The sequence below is a fragment of the Passer domesticus genome, chromosome 6 (genome assembly GCF_036417665.1).
Source record: "Passer domesticus isolate bPasDom1 chromosome 6, bPasDom1.hap1, whole genome shotgun sequence".
NCBI classification, from domain to species: domain Eukaryota; kingdom Metazoa; phylum Chordata; class Aves; order Passeriformes; family Passeridae; genus Passer; species Passer domesticus.
The window spans coordinates 56,038,588-56,053,482 of record NC_087479.1 but is presented as its reverse complement, the minus strand read 5'-3'; the positions used below and the strand labels follow the sequence as shown (position 1 = coordinate 56,053,482).

Sequence of the window (14,895 nt, the reverse complement as noted above, 5' to 3'; positions counted from 1 at the left end):
CTGCCTGAAAAGAAGGAATGTACTGAAAGGCCAAGCAGAAGAGACCCACCAGGAAAGCAGCCTGTAAACCCACTTCTGTGACTTCATGATCTGAGCTCCCCAGTTTCTAGAAACCATGTGGTCTTCACTGCCTCTGGATTTTTGAATGCTTCTTCCCTAAATGCTCAAACCCAAATGGACTCTCAGCTTTAAACCAACTCTCAGAACCTCTGGGCAGAAGTCAAAATGAGTTCAGCAAATTGGTTGGATATCAGCTAAAAGCACACTTAATTTTTCATCTGATAAACTTCTCTCTGAGGAACTCCTGGAGTCAGCTTTAGGCAGACACCAGATCTATAATGAAATAATTCTATGATTGGGTAACACGAACACCCCATAATAGCTACATCTGCTTTATCATGGAGTGAAAGCTCTTGAATCAGTTGGATAAGTTCTCTGGCCAAATACGGATTTCAGAGTATTTAACACTTGCAACGTGCTCCACTCCAACACTGTGTATCAGTACTGTCAATGCAGACATTGTAAAGGCTTGGGCTCAGAGCTCTGAGGACATACACAAAGGCATTTGCAATTGTCACCTAATGCATCTTCAGAGGTCCTGTCACTTTGGACAGCTCAATCCAACCCTGCCCTTAGTATCAAAGAACCAGAATCAAGCCTGCAACCTCAGAGGAGGTAGATTTTCTTCAAGATCTGTAATATTATTCATCAAGCCTAACTAAAGGAGAAGCCAGAGGCCAGACAAAACTCAAGAGATGCTCGGGGTTGCCCAGCAAATCCCAGGAACCACAAAAAACAGTTAAGAGGGGAGCACTATCCACTCCTAGATGCCACGTTATGGGGTGACGAAGAGCTGTGCATTGTGAGGCTCTGAACAGCCTTGTATAACTTTTCCCAAATCACAGAAGTCCCCTGGGAAACCTCAGTAATCAAACAAGATCTCGTGGTCAGGAAGCTTTTCTTCATCCAGCCGATTTTATTTCCCCTTCATCATTCCATCTATTACTCATTACATCCTCCTGCCAAACTCCACATAATTCTTCTGTCTCTCTCTCATGCTTCCATGTTTCATTTACATGTAGACCACTATATTCTTTCACCCAAGCTTTTCCTACCCTTTATTCAGGCTGCACATATTTAGTCCTTCCCATTTTTCCAGCACCTCTGCTGAATAGAAGCACTCCAAATTGAACAGATATTCTACAAACAATTATATTTGGCAGTCTCTAAATGTAGAGACACGCAACCCAATGATTAAATCACCTTGAACAACTGAGTGAGAGTTCAAAGCCATAAAATTGTCAAATCGGGACAGGGAACTTTGGATGACACTGAAAGATCAACTTCACAGGAAGCCCTCAAATAATGATATATAAAAAATAACCCCAAGTTTGCTTTACAGTCCTTGTCTCAAGAATATGTTGTTAGGTATATATCTGCAGTGACTTCTATGTACAAAATATTTTAGAAGTGTTCTACCACTGTGACATCAGGCAGATACTGGGAAGTGCATACTGCCCTTACAGTCTTACAATATATTCTTGAGCTACAACATAATTATTGTTCCAAGATGTATACTGCAGTTCACATAAAGGCAACTTTTTACACAATTAAATCACTTACTGTTGAGCAACTCGTGCTTCAGATGTAAGAACATCACTGCGTTACAGAGTTACAATAATTTGCTCCTATCATCATGTCCTGCTCAAAGATGCAGCTTCCACAGCCTTTCCCTGCTAGAAACTGCTAGAATGTGGGGTTTAGCCATAAACAAAGCAGGATCATTCCACATACCAAAGCATTTTGCATATCATACTTCATCTATATAACATACAATTTTATTAGTTTGAAAGATTTCAAGTTTAGTCATCTGACGATGATGAATATAGTAATTTATCTCTTTGAAACCTGGGAGCACTATACATTTGGAATTGGGTTTACATCCAGTTAGCAAGTATGATTACCTAGATAGATACCCGTTTATGAGCTTTATGATGAGACATGGATAATGGGGTGTGTTTGTGTAAGGCCCATTTGGGATTACTGAAAGTTTCACCAAGCCCAGGAGAAGGGCAATGGCTGCAGAAATAAGACAGCTACTATGTGATCTGTGGGAGTTCCCAATATCTGGGCATCTTTCAAAATGAAAAGGGCAACTGGCAGATCTAAAGGATCATGAATACCCAACAGGACGAGACATCCCAGTGAAGCACCTGCATCTGCCTGCTAAGCCTGGACCTCTGTGGAGCACAAATGGCACAAAATGTGCGCTTCCCAAGCCAAGCCTAAATATTTTTACTGGAATTGTATTTTTACAGGATGGTTTCTCTCTTTCCACATAGTTACTCTTGCCCTTTCCTCAGCTTCTGTGCTGGTTCTCCTCCCCATAAATGCATTCCAGTCATAAACAGAAGGATGCACACCATTCCAGTCTTTGCCAGGGAACAGCACAGAACATTTACCAATCCTTTTTCTTCCAAAGCCACAAGGTGGTCCAATTCCCTGGCATCTATTTATCAGGAAAAAAGGGGGTGAAGAGAGTCTCAGCCCTCCTGCCCTCACCATGGGCTGCTGCAGCACACGGATCTGCCTCACCTCCTGCAGGAGTCTCGGCTGTTCTCTGACTTCTCCCCCTGTGAACTGGGGTCACGTTCTCTCCTAACTATGGCCAGAAAAAAAATAGATGGCACAAGGTATGCAAGGTATCAGGCCCATGACTGCTGACAAATCTCTAAGTATTTCTGTGGATTATGTTGGAAGCATATTCCTGGAGATACTGTTCATGTTTATAAAGTCTTCTGGGGTGAACATTGCTCAATGGAAAAGCAGCGCAGAAATTTAACAAAAGCTACGCTGCAAAAGGCAAAAAAGTAATTCTCCCACAGGAACTGAAAGGCATTTCATACACGTCCAATGAGACATTAAAAATAATTATGTGGAAGAGTAATAGCTCCCTTGGTTGTTTTAATATATTTTTGTCTACAAACAAGAAACGTTCTCTAAACTGCTGCCTTGGCTTGGCTTGAAAGGTCTCTCAAACAAAAGCCCTTCAAGTGACCCTTAGATTATTAAAGCTCAGTAACAATGAATGTGGATCTCAGTTCAAACAAAGACTGTAAAAATAAAAAGACAGCAGTTTTGGTCTTGGAAATGAGTGTGCCTCACTAAACTGGAAACACATAGAATGTATTTTTGATCAATAGTCATCCCTCCGCTGAACAAACCCGAAACGTTTTGTTTAAAGATTTCAACACTGGGTTTCTCTTAAACAGTAACTACAAATAGTCTCACCTCTAGTGCAAATGGAAATGTTGGATTCCATGCCTGAATTTAAACTCCCCAGAACTCATTCAGAGAGCACTTCAGATCAACAAGGGATTTTTTTTTGTTCTACTCTTAATGATTTTTTTCCTCCCAAACTTGCTGAAATGTCATTAGGATCATCAGAAACATTTGTGGTGAACAAAAATGCCAGCAGTGCCAAATTACAAAGCTTGAACACTCTGATCTGTGTCTCCCATGAGAAAGATACAAGGGTTGAGATGTTCAATGAGAGACATTAATGTCAAATGCTAAAGCAGGAAAAGCAAACACAGGAGTGGGGAGAGATATACGGGCCCCACAGAATATCTTATTTTGAAAGTCATATGTCATTTAAATGGTCTTTATGACTGAAGAAGTTAATTAAAAATATATTTTTGTGTAGTTTGCTGGCAGAACATGCACAGCTGCCAGTTGATAGGTCAGTTTTTCCCCCATCAGCTGGAGGCACAAGGTTTATGCACCCTTCATTCTGTGAGCACCAATGGCTGTGCACAGCACTCCCTCCAAGCATAGGCCAAAAAGGATTCTGTCAAAGCAAGTGGGGCAAAATATCAAAACCACCTCATTTTCATCTCCTTTGCATCTACCAAACTTGCTCTTGCAGCCAGCACAACTGCACAAGTAGGGATTGCAGCTATAGCTGGGAGAAGGGGACAATCTCCCTGAAGGACAGTTGCCCCCTGTGCAGCCCACCAGGAGCTTCCCAGCCCCTGACCAAGCTCTCTGGCCTTCCACATGTGCCCTGGTCTTTATCATGTCAGTGCAGACCTTCATTCTGCTCTCACTCTGTCCTCTAGAAGCAGCAGCCAAGCTCTCTCCTATCTCTGTGGCTCACCCACTGTCATTGGGAGTTCCATTTGCTATCACCAACACAGGGCCACCCAGCAGACACGAGTGTTAGCTGGGGACACCAGGACATACCAAAACTCTCTGATGTTTTCATCAGAAGTTCATCTGGAAGTTCAACACCACTGGGAGAAACTGCAGAGCTGAGCATGTGGATAAAAATGCAACATGTTTTCCCTAAACCAACACCCCCTATACATTAACAAGGGCACCTGATGGATGTGTAGAAAGGATTCCACGGCCAAACTTTGTCTCTTTGTCAAATTTCAGAACAGAAAACGCAAATGGGTTTGATAATTGTAACAGAGAAAATCCAGACAAAACTGCGTGCCTGCTTTAACAGCTTGTAAGCCCTAAGATCACTTCTCTGCACAGGGATGCTTAATGACTGGAACTGGATTAGAAACCCTTGCTGACCACAGCTTTCTGTGCAGCCCTTTTCTATGGACAGCACTAAATTAGCTACCTTTGTGCTGTGCCTGATGCCTGCCCAGGGGGTTAGGGACATGTTTGTTCCGCAAAACCATGGCAACAAAGTTGGCAATTAGCACCAAGTTTGGCTATTCCCCTGAGCAGGATTTACCCCATGAACTTCATTTACCCGGCACCAAGCAGCCAGCAGTGTCACAATGATGCATTTAATACAGTCAGGACTGGATTTGAATACAGTAATAATGAAAGACACTGTAACCTACTAATCTACATTTGTATTTCCTTTTTAACTGCCCCAATAATCATCTCTTTGCTCTTGCACGGCAAAGCTAATGCACTAAAGATCACCTACTGAATGGAGCAATCACATCATTCTCTCAAAGTATAACTTCTTTTAATAGATTTACACAATGCATTAAATTCAATACAAAATAAAAATAATATATATATGCAGGAGAAAAATGTTTCTGAATGAGATCTGGAGATGAATAAAAAAATGAAATAATAGATGAATAGACGAAAAAATGAAAAAAGACAACATACAGTTTACTGAATAGATTAACAGTTGATAGTGTCATGACTGATGGTTTTCAAAGCAGACTTATTTAATGAGAATTCACAACCCTTAAATGGAAGAATCTTCACTCTGTTCTGTGTTTGTGTGGTGTTCAGAACAGTATGGCACTGGTCTGCCACCAGGGTTCCAAGGGTGCTTCAGTGGTACAAATAAAAACCAGCAGCAGATGAAAAGTGATTATTAGAAAATATTAACAGCTTAGCTTAACTTCTGGTACTATGAAATTAGGGCCTGGATTTCAACACAATTCTGAGTTACTGATCAATTTTGCCAGCTGCATCCTTTTTATAGTTTGTACAACTCTTTTCACTCTGAAGTTAGATGGATTCTGATAGCACTGATGGTCCTCTGAAGTTATTTTTAATTAATTATTTATTAATATTGATATTTTATTATTTATATTTTTATGTATTTTATTTTATAAAATTATTATTTACTATATTTTTATTATGTTCTTTCTATATTACAGTACAGAGTTCCTTGGGCAGAAAAGAAACCCTAATTGTGTTGTGTCTCTGTACTTAATGCCCTGCAGTGCAGTACAAAGTGCTGAACATGACTGTAGAAGGAGTTAAGGAAAAGAAGATAAACATTTGATATGGAATGGATCTTGTGAATGAGATATGAATTTGAGAGCCTTTTTTTAATGAGGATGAGCCATATGTTAATATTTACGGCTGCTATGCTCATAAGGAAGAGAACTAAATACCTTTCTCATTAAATACGACATGGTAATATGAGGAAAACAGACTTTATCCCAGCATTCATCTGTGTGTGTCCAAACAGAGCAACTGGGCAAAATGCCTGTCCAAGGAAATGGCAAACTAGGCCTTGTCATTTCTAAAGTTTATTCATACTTAAGGTGTACTTAGCCATTTCCTTATAATTTTCTGTATTAGGTAAAGCTGAAACACTTGAAACCATGCTATGGTGAGGAGAAAAATAACTTTGGATGGATAGCATAACCTTCCAAGAAGGCAGCAAGTGCTCAAAGACTTGGTGTATTTCTCCTGTAAAGACAGCAATGTTTGGGTGATGCATCAAGGGCAGAGGAAGAGAAGAATATATATTCTATATATAAAATACATAGCATCATATATATAAAATATATATGATATATATAATATATATAAAATATATGTTATAGAATATATAGAACATGCTATTTACTTTATATAGAATATATAAAATAAATAGCACAATGACTCCAAAAGTTATGTGAAGCCAACATAAACTAGGCAGGGCTAGCTGTGCCATGCTTTGCTTGTAAAATAGGTAAGGAAATAAATCCACTGCTATTTAAAAAAGGCATAAACCAGCAGAAGAGCACTCACGTGCTTATAATATAATTTAATACATATATTTAGCTTAATCCAAGCGGTTAACAAGTCTTGGAAAACAAAGCAAAACCACTTTATCTTGGTTCAAGCAAAGCACTTGAAGGCAGGTTCCCCTAGGAAATGAGGTTTGTGTGATTGCACTGCCAGTCCATCTGTCTCTCCAATAACTTCTCAACCTCGGGCCTGTTTCAGCCAAATTCTGCACAGACATGACACTCCCAGCAAAGCTGAGTGAGCACAAAGTTCAAGGAGCTGGCAGCTCAATAGAAAGAGAGGGAGCTCCACCAGTGCCCCCACGAAAGCAGCTCTGCCCAGTGAGCTCAGCAGCTCCTTGCTCCCCCTGGCCAGCTCCTCATCAGAGCCAACTGCAGTCCCTGCTGCCATTGCCCAGCTGTCAGCTGGGGAGAAGGAAGGGAAGCAAAGGTGGCTGGAGGGGAGGGAACTACAAGGGACACAGAGGGAGCAGGGGTTGAGGGGTGGGCAAAGAGATGGGAGGCAAGGATTCAAATCCAGGCAGCCAGGATTCATTAGTCCCACTGCCACAGAACAACTTGCTTCTCAGCATTACAGCTCAGCCAAGAAACCACTAAAAGGAGTTATTTGCACAGCTCTGTTGATACTGCATTTTCTAAATCTTTATTTGATGGCATTTTGGATCCTGTCTCCACGATCCTCTCTCCTTCTCCAGGGAGAAGATTTGATCAATCCTCAGCAAGCTGAACCAAACATTTGCATGGATAAGAGAAGGAAAAGATGCATAATAACATCAATCTAGAGGTGCAAACATCAGGTTGCTTTAAATATGCCAGAGGAGAACTTGTTTCCTTCCAAAGGGGGATATTTTCTGTTTCTTTTCATCTGCAGCATTGTACCCTACATTTTACTCTGCTTGGGAATAGTAGAATGTGTGAGTAAGGACAGAGTTTACTAAATGCTGAATTAGTTGGGATTGATTTAACTGTTTAGGCTTTTACTTGTGCTTAGGGAAAGGTGCTGGACTTTGAAGAAGTTGTTTGATGCCATTTTTTCTGAGGGGGATGTAAACCGATTCTCCTCCTTTTTCTATAAAGGACCCCATAAAAAGTTGTCCTGTGACATACACAAAAGGACACCACAAAAGAAATAGCCCAGTTGACAGAAAGCACCCCAGACAGAGGTATTTGTGAGCTATACATCAATTCCTGCTCTGTCAAAAAGTGACTAGATAACATAAAAGTAGCCAGGTCACTCTAGAATACAAAGTCTTACAAGGACAATCTCCCAATTTTTCCCATGTAACAAGACCTGTGACATCAGCTCCATTATTATGGTACCCTTCATTGCTGAATGTCATTAAGCATGAGTGATATCCAAAATCAGCTTCAGTTCTGCTCCAGGTAGGGTAGAGACCCAGCCATTAACAGGGTGCTTGACAAGGACAGAAACAGAATTATCAAAATTATGAGTTCTAGTGTCTATCAGATCAGTAGCTGGTACTTAAAAGTCCAGCTGTTATTTCTTTTAGACAAAGAATCCCTGAAGGAGTGGTACAAACTCATGGAAAGCCTTTTCTGCAGACAATTTATTTTTTTTTTAAGTGCAGAAATTTAACTTCCCCATGGTTTGCTCCCAATACTAGCAGTGGCTGAGGTTCCCAAAGAACTGGTTCAATACCCATGGGAGGGAGAAGTTTGGACCATTCTTCAATGCCTTGCCAGCTACAGGGTGGTCCTAGAAACACCTGGGCCTCAATCCTCCTGATAAATTGTCCCATCCCAGTGCTGTGTCTGCCTAAACCATCTGAAGGTATCTCCTACAGCTTGTCCTGAAAACCTGGCTCTGAGTTACCATGTGACTTCCAGAGGACATCTGGGGGTTCCTTCTGAACTGCAGCTGAGATGTGGGAATAGCAGAGAATGAAAAATACTGCTATGTGCCCAGTTCTCTCCCACTTATTCTCAGAACAAGTGGCCAAAGCACATTGCATTGCAGAGAAAAAGAGTCTTGATCATTGAGTTCAGATGTAACATGCAGCACCTTCCTAGAGAGAAAAAGCAGCAGAATTTGCTCATGAGCAGTGTTATCACTTGGGCTCTGTGTTCTGCAGAGCTAAGGGAAAGTTAAGGGGCAGGAGCCAGAAAGGACCATGCAAACTCTCATGGAGCTGGCCAGGACCTACCTCTAACAGTGAAGCCAAAAGTCTTTGCTGAAGAGAAGCAGAATTCTTCCAGGAGTGTGGAGGGGTGCAAAGAGCGCTGGAGCAAAGTTAAAGACAGCTGTGGGAGACGGCTGTACTCACTCTCCTGCCCAGAGTGTGCCAGCCTTTTCTCTATTCTCTAGGTGCCACCTAATGAGTGGTGGAAGGAAAAAAAGATAAAACCATAAGGTGGTCATGGTGGGGAGGAATGATGTTGCACACCAGAGAACAACATCTGCTTTGCTGGTGGCCAAAGCTGGATGCAATTCTTCCCCATTGCTGGCCTTCCAGCTGAACTGACACTTTCACAGAGCTACAATGAACATGTGAGAGCTGCAGGCCCAAGAAGGCCCAGATCATTCTCTCATTCTCCATTCAACTGGCACTTGTGTTCTTAGATTTCCTTTAGTCCAGACAAGGACTCTGAAGGGCTGAACAACTCCACAGCCAGCAAATAAATTCAGAGTATATCAGTGTCCCATATAATGCAGCACTGACTCCCCATCTGTTCAAAACAGACACAGTAGGAGACACCAGCTATAAAATGCCCCATGTGAGCTAAAGAATCCCTCGTTTAGGAAGCAAGCAGGACTCCACTCCAGGGATGTGCTTCAGCAGCAGACTTACCTCTATGCAGCAGCACCTAGGGCTGCCTGAAAGAAAAATGAGGATTACAGGGCATTTGAAACATTACTTTTTTTTCTGCTGAACAGGACTTGCATGAATCCTACCTCAGAAGAGCTCACAACTGAAATGCATTTAATAATTAACTTCTCTTCATCAGATCATAAGGAAAGGTGAAATTTTGCTGTGCTTCAGGAAGGGAATGCAGCCATGGCTCTCTGCACAGCAGCTGTAACCAAAAGTTCCCAAGATCCAAGTTTGTTCTGACACAAATCCTTCCATGAATCTGTCACTGGCCTTCAGCACCATGGTTCTCCTATGGATTCAAATCAGGATGTGAATGACAGTGATCTCAGCAAAGCAGAGATCATCCTGCAGCTCTCTGGATCTTCTGTGGCAGCACCAGCTAACATCCTTAGAAACAAAGCTTTAATTGAACTTGAGTGACTAATATGTTCAAACCAGAAATTTTCCTGTGGGCTTTAAAAATTTAATTATATTCCATCCCCAAATTTTCCTCGTGCTACTCATTGAAAATACACAGCTGCACTGGTGAAGCTGTCAGTGAAAGGAAGCAAGAGGTTTTGGCAGCTGCACAGAGGGGAAGAGGTGAGGCCCTGGACTCATGAGAAGGCGTTGGAGACAGTTTAGGCTTGGAGATCTCTGGAGTCTGATGACATTTTTGGCGATCTGAAGAAAACTCATTTCATCCCCACCCTTCTGTGAATAAGGCAGAGGTGAGTAGGTTACCAGGCAGCAGGTCTTGGTCCCAGCTCTTGCTGCAGCAGCTCGTATGGCCACAGGCAAAGTGTGCTTGCTTCCCTCCTTCATCTGCAGGAAGGAGGATGTGCACTTTCCAACATGAACATCCACATCTGAGGTGCTCTGGGAAGAGGATTCTTAGCTCTAAGAAACAGATGAGTTGGAGCCCAAAAGTGCTTAAGGTACAGGATGGTGTTACCAGCATGGATTTTTTAGCCCAGGAGCATTGCACGCCCATGTTGATGTTTCCAGCACGGATTTTGAGTTTAGGAGCATTGCTCACACAATTCTGAGCTAGAGGATCTTCTCAGCAAAAATGTCCAGCCATGCAAGTCACTGTGAAAGAGCTGCACTGAGCAAAAGAACAGCCTTCCTGGTATTTGTCCTTCTCTGAGACACAGAAATGTATTTTCACTCTGTCTGAAGCACCTTCTCCTACATTTATACAGCCCTCACCAATGGAGAGGGAGCCAGCAGCACAGCTCTAAGGCATTGGCATGGAATTAACAGGAATAACAATAATTTAGACAACTTATTTTCAACCTATATTTCAGTAACTCAGAATGTAACAGAGAAGAGCGAAACCCCGACGATTCTAATAAACTCTTAGGATTGTGAAATACCATAGAGGAAAAATAAATCATCACCTTCAGAACAAGTCTGCCTGAATAAAACAGGACTTTCCCATGCAAGAGATGCTATTTCAGTGGGTAAAAAGTGCTATATAAATATTGATTAATATTGATTCTACTGCTGTTGTTTGAGTGCCTACAGTAAATATGGCAGAAATATCTCCTTACCAGCTATGCAGTACAGCAAAACATTTTAACACAGCAAAGACAGCTTTCAAAGCCTAACTTTAAAGGGATTCAATACCAAAGTCACAGAGTATTACACCTTCACTGACATTAGTATCAGCCTGGCTGAGAATTGCAGTTGATCTCAGAATTTTATCCCTGAACTAGGCTTAATTTTAAACATGTGAACAATGAATATTCACAGATTTTGCCTCATTCAGAGCTGCTTCCCCATCCCTTTGGTGCAGTAAAGCCTTTGTAACGCTGCTTCAGAATCACTCTGCCTTACACACCTCACAGACCCTGATGAACTGGTCATACCTGAGGTGCTGTAAATCACGACCTGCTTCTTCAGATGACAGAAAAGTAGCACAAGTGCACCCTCTGATGCTGTGCAAAACCCTCCTGCCACTTCTGCAGCTCTCCTTGATGTGGTAATGCAACAGCAGACCAAAAGGAAACGTGCAGCTCTCAGCAGCATACACCAATGAGGGGACAAAAATAGGTTTATCAAAGAAAAATGTGACTCTGACCCATCCTTGGAACCAAATCAAAGAGTATCTAATGGCAGCACTAGGTCTCCAAGAAGAAAACAAAGCTAAACTAGTTTAAAATAGATCCAAAGAAGAATATGTGGTTTTTTTTTGTTGTGGTCACTGCCAGCCAGATTATGATTGGTTACAAATGTTAAGGGCCCTTGAGCTGCTCGAGTTCCTAATCCATCAAATTGGCCATCACTATGTGCCAAGCAATGACCTCAGTCAGAAGCCATAAATCACTGCTCAGTTCAAGAACCAAACCTGCAAGCTCCCTCCAGTGTCACTCCTCTCTGCACTTGTGCCTGGGGCAGGCAGGCTGCCCAGGGCTTGGGATTAGCTGATTTACAGGCAGGAAGACTAAAGAGCTCTCAACTCCAAGTACCAAATTCTGCATTTACAGAAGCTAGCATGGAGCAGATTGAATAAAAAAAGGCAATAAAAAGCAGAGTGTTTGCTTTGCAGGTGGGTTAAGAGTTGAAAGTTCTGCTTCCTCACAGCGTGGTCCCAGTAAAAGACTTAAAGCACATGTAAGAAGTTGTATCGGATTTTCTATCTCCTGTCCCTCTAATTTTCTAATTGTTAATCCTCTTCAGGGCATCACCAGCTACCCTGCAGTTACTACACTTTGCAAAGAGTGCCAAAGATGTGACGTTCACCAAAACAAATTTAAATTCTCAGGAAGTTCACTCCATTCTAAAGAAGAGGAATCTCTAGCTGTGCTCTGTTTGGCATCAACACCACAAATGATGAAGCCTTTTTTTAAGTGTGAAATTTAGTTCATCTTTACTTCTATAAAGCAGATACTCAATTACACCTTTCCACAGTAGGAACTGTATGATCAAAGTGACCTTAACAAAACCTGTTGTTACAAGGATTTTGAGGATCCAAGAGAATGTAGGCAGAGGAGGGAGAAAGGAATATTTCAAACAGTAGAGAATAAGTGTAGTTATATTTTTCCCCACTGAGCACTTCATGGCAAACTGTGTTTCCTGTGGTAGGACAGCTTTCATGAAGCCTTTCCCCTCTCTCTCTATTCCAGTGATTTTCAGTCTTTTTTTAGATATTTATCTGTTTGTGTTTCCATACCTATATCTATGGCATATATATTTATTTAAGAGACAATAAGCAACATATGTTACAATAAAAATACACATTGAAGTGTCGTACCACTAAATGTAAATATTTCCAAGGCAGTTTGGAGCTGAAGACTGTGTCTGCATTAATAATACCCTCCAAAATCTTTTAATCTCACAAACTTTCTACACATCCCAAATTAGGCTGTGGCAATTACAGCAAAGTCCACTCATATTATTCATTCAAATTTAAACATAAGAGTCAGTCTTTGCAGGACCAGATTGTATTTTGGCAACAAAATCTTACCTCTCACAGTCCAAAGCAGAACCTTAAATGACAATTCATCAGAATTAAAAGCATTGACAAGGGAAGTGTTTTGAGCTTGCATACACTTTTATTTTTAAGTGTTTTTGGCAGCTAACTCCAACTTTCAAATTCCATTAAAATTCTACGGAATTGCCTTCTATGCTGAAAGGACATAAAGCAATGAGAATGGATTTACCTTCTTGCTGCTTCCTGTTGCAGTTGAGCCAGCCACAACCCCCAGAGTGTCCCCACACAATTCCAGAAGGCTTCAGCCCATGCAGAGCAACACCAGGGCCCTTCAAGAGGCTGCAAGCTGTGCCCTTCTTGTCCCTCAGCCCCCTTCAGTGCCCTACTGTTGGTGCAGTGCCCCTGTGTGCCCTCTGCTCCCTGTGGGGTTGGGCAGCACCCCTGGGCACTCCATGGCTCCTCACCTTCAATAGCATTCACCTGTGCTGCACGGCTGCAGCCCATTAGGGACCAATTAGAGACCAATTAGGGATCAGCCCCAGTCACCACCAACTGTGTGCCCACAGTTTCCATTTCAAGGACTCCAGAGGAATAAAACCTGGCACAGAGGGGATGAAGTGATTTGGTTTTCACGGCAGGATTACACAAACTACAGGAGGACAGAGCCACTCTAGTCGTTCAGACCATGAGATCCTAGCTCCAGGAAAGGGAATTCCAGGGGAACCTTGCCACTCTGCCAAGCCTAGTCACAACTGCACCCTCCTGTTGCAAAAGGCACTGCGACTGGAAACAGCTTTTTATCACAGGCTTCTCTCCAAACACCTGCCCCACCAGCTCTTTTTCAAACTTGTGTGCCTCCTGACATTTAGGAAATCGAGAAGTGCAGTCCTGCTGTGTGTGGGAATCGTTGCCTAAAATCCAGTGCCCCAAGCTGCACAGTGGAGCTTGCAGTCAGCAAGATGCTGGAGCTCCAGTGGCTGCAGAAAACCTGGGCTCTGACCTGTTCAACACAGAAAGCAATTTAAAACACACAACTGCCAATGCAACATGGTGTCTTTTTTGGCAGAGGAGATAAAAATAGCAAAGAAACGACAGCTCTGTTCTTTTTATGAAAGCCTGGCAGTTTTCCAGTGGAGACTTAAGTACTTTTTGTACTTTGGGGGGTGGGGGGAAGGTGATGGGATGTGGTCCAAGACTGGTCATACAAACCTGAGAAATATGGAATAAGAGCTGGGCTGAAGGAGCCAAAGTGGTACCACCAGCTGCAGCCCCATTAATTAATGCTCTGCGGTATGTAGCTGTAAGAATGACCCTGATAATTGTTGAATAAGAGCAGATAACTTTTACAAAGCAGCTCTGCTTCTCTTACTGTGGCCTGCTTACCCAAGGAGTACCTTGCACATTTCCCCTGTCTCACAGGGCAGTAAATTAGTTCTAATTGCAGAGGTATGTAGTAAAAGCTATGCTCAGCTTTCTGCAGCATTCGATGATTTATTTTATAGTTTTAGGTTTTCTCTGGATGCCTGAAATTGGGGGGAGAGGGACGTGAGAGAAAATGCAGATTTTAGAGATCTATAAAATTACCTCAGTTTAGACAAATAAGTGTTTCTCTGCAATTCAAACAATGGAACTGAAAACTACAGCTCTGTGGGTGACAGCACAGTGCAGTAGGAAAGAGATTCCTTTTTTATTTTTGCAGTTCTTCTTTTAATTTGAAAAGAATGACAACTTTATCTGCTTAAAGGGGAAAATATGACTGTACAGTGAATTACTTTTCATGTATACCCTAAGTCAAGTTTTGTGAATAGTTCCTGAAAAAAATTACTAATAGGGGATACAGAGCAAAATTCTACAGCTCCACTGACAGCACTGACTTGTGCAAACAGCAGCAACTGCCCAGGTGCTCGAAATCCTCTTTTACAAATATTTTCTTTGTCCTTTTTGTCTCCTCTGTGCTGCTGTCCCCCTGCCCCTGCTGCAGGCAAGCCTCCACACTAAAATCCACAGGGAGCAGCAGCTGCTCCCAGCAGCTCCTCGCTCCTTCCAGAGCCAGATCCTGCTGGTAGCTGTGAACTTGACAAACAGCCCCAGGATTTTATCTCCAGACCAAGCTCTTGGGTTGATCCAGGGA

At 42.2% G+C, this 14,895-nt stretch overlaps 1 long non-coding RNA gene across 1 annotated transcript; it reads right to left on the bottom strand.

The window, feature by feature from the left end:
* Positions 1–2,596: 2,596 nt before the first annotated feature.
* Positions 2,597–13,193, bottom strand: LOC135303810 (uncharacterized). The gene is made up of 3 exons (XR_010365186.1): positions 12,994–13,193; positions 8,678–8,845; positions 2,597–8,539 (listed from the first exon to the last, which is right to left on the bottom strand). It is a non-coding gene; the product is annotated as an uncharacterized LOC135303810 (long non-coding RNA).
* Positions 13,194–14,895: the final 1,702 nt, after the last annotated feature.